The sequence below is a fragment of the Piliocolobus tephrosceles genome, chromosome 6 (assembly GCF_002776525.5).
Source record: "Piliocolobus tephrosceles isolate RC106 chromosome 6, ASM277652v3, whole genome shotgun sequence".
NCBI classification, from domain to species: domain Eukaryota; kingdom Metazoa; phylum Chordata; class Mammalia; order Primates; family Cercopithecidae; genus Piliocolobus; species Piliocolobus tephrosceles.
This window is the reverse complement of record NC_045439.1, coordinates 89,964,742-89,967,122: the sequence shown is the minus strand read 5'-3', so window position 1 is coordinate 89,967,122 and position 2,381 is coordinate 89,964,742. Positions and strand designations below refer to the sequence as shown.

General features: G+C 48.8%; 1 non-coding gene across 1 annotated transcript; it reads right to left on the bottom strand.

Annotated features, from left to right (window-relative positions):
- Positions 1-929: 929 nt before the first annotated feature.
- On the bottom strand, positions 930-1,001 carry TRNAC-GCA. The gene has a single exon. It is a non-coding gene; the product is annotated as a tRNA-Cys (tRNA).
- Between the last annotated feature and the right edge of the window lie 1,380 nt (positions 1,002-2,381).

The window sequence follows — 2,381 nt, the reverse complement described above, 5'->3', positions numbered from 1 at the left end:
CCTAGCATGTGGAATTCGAGAAGCTGCCAAAACCTTAGACAAGTGCTGGGCCCATCCTTGTGTGCTGTCTGCAACTGTGATGAGCCTGCCTATGTGACTGGTGAAGGCCCTTGGTGCTGAACACCAGATCACCCTAATTAAGGTTGATGACAAGAAAGTAGGGGAAGGGGTGGTCCACTGTGAAACTGACAGAAGGAAAACCCCATAAAGTGGTTGGCTGCGGTTGTGTAGCATTAAGGACCATGGCAAAGGATGTTATCAAGGAGTTTTTGTTTTTGTTTTTGTTTTTTTTTGAGACAGAATCTCTCTCTGTCACTGGGCTGGAGTGGTGCAGTGGCATGATCTCGGCTCACTGCAGACTCCACCTCCTGGGTTCAAGCAATTCTCCTGCCTCAGCCTCCCAAGTAGCTGGGATTACAGGTGCACACCACCATGCCTGGCTAAGTTTTGTATTTTTGGTAGAGATGGAGTTTCACCATGTGGCTCAGGCTGATCTTGAACTCCTGACCTCAAGTGATCTACCTGCCTCACCTCAAGTGATCTGCCTGCCTTGGCATCACAAAGTGCTGGGATTATAGGCATAAGCCACTGCACCCAGCTCTTCTTTCATGTTTTAATTCAAGGGAGCTTTGCGTGTACTAAGTTTTCAAAAATGCATGTTGAAGGAACGTTTTTGTCTATACTTCGACACATACCCAATTGTCAAATTGTGTTCACAGCTCTCAGACTTATAGATTTAGAATCTCCTCAGGGACATGATCTTAACTGAAGACAAGGGAGATCCTAAACGGGCTTTTTGTCCTAGTGGTCAGCTGGAATGTGGGAGGAACAATTTCAGCACAAGAGCAAGTTGAAAGTTTTATCATCTTTTCTGGTGACTCTGTGGCTGACGGTACTACTTTAAAATGGAAGTGAGAAAACATTCGGGAAGGGGGCACCCAGATTTGAACTGGGGACCTCTTGATCTGCAGTCAAATGCTCTACCCCTGAGCTATACCCCCTTCACCTGCTGGGGACTCCTTCCTTGTCCACTTATGGTGACTCAATACAATCGAGTTCCACCCACACTGGAGTTCTGGCAAGCTTTGTGTTCTAAAGCCCCACCTTCTTAATTATCCATCATCTGCTTTGGCTTGTCCCTTGGCCACTAATAAACTGAAAGGGAATGCTTGAAAAATGACATCCTGGGCTGGGCACGGTTGCTCACACTTGTAATCCCAGCACTTTGGGAGGCCAAGGTGAGGTCAGGAGTTTGAGACCAGCCTGACCAACATGGTGAAACCCCGTGTCTGCTAAAACTACAAAAAATTAGCTGGACGTGGCGGCAGGCACCTGTAATCCCAGCTACTAGGGAGGCTGAGGCAGGAGAATTGCTTGAACCCCCTGGGAGGCGGAGGTTGCGGTGAGTTGAGATCACACCACTGCACTCTAGCCTGGGCTAACAGAGGGAGACTCTCTCTCTCTCTCTCTATATATATATATGGTGTGCATATGTGTGTGTTTTGTAAAAGCAGGGTTTCGGCATGTTGCCCAGGCTGGTTTCAAGTGATCCACCTGCTTGAACTCAAGCAGTCCTCCCATCTTGGCCTCACTTCAGCCTCCCAAAGTGCTGGGATTATAGGTGTAAACTGTGGAGCTTGGCCTTTGCTCTGTTCTTGATGGAAACAATAGCCATCTCTGACCTGGGGCCCTGCTGATAGCTGGAGAAGTGCTTTTTTGAGGTTGAGCAGTATGGCTCCTTCTTATCCCACTGGCAGGGGAGAGCTGAAGCCTCTCCTTTCAAATCTGGCACTTGTTGGTATGGAGTGTAAGGGCATAGGCCTGAGAAGCCCTTTCTCCTCTCACCTCCTTTCCAGGGGGAAGAGAAGCTGGGAGTAGAGCTGGCTCCTTCCTCCAATCTCAGGGAAGAAACAACACACTTGGAGACACAAATTTTTTTAATGTAAAATAACATTGAGAGTTCATCTAACCATCTATCTTAGAAATTCAGGTCAAGGGAAGAGATGCTGTTAGAACAGAGGGAAGTGGGTGACCTCTCCAAAGACGGACGTGCTCCGACGGAGGGTTGGGGTGTTCCTGCGGTTGCAAATCTTCTGTTGAACCCATTGACCAGTTTCAGATCAGCATTGTAGTTGTCATGGCCAGTCACCTGCTGGAGAGGATGCCCTTGAGGGCAAGAAGAGAGAAGCCTGAGCCTGCATTCGGTCCATCTCTTGGCTTCCCCATTCCCCCGGGTGTGGTAAGGAATGCCAATCGGGTAGTCACCGAATTCCCCATGACCACAGCCAACATGCAATCCTCAAATGTCCTGAACCTCTGGGCTGAAAAGCCGAGGGCTGGTAAGGTTGAGGGACAGAAGGCTTCCTAGAAATGAAACCCCG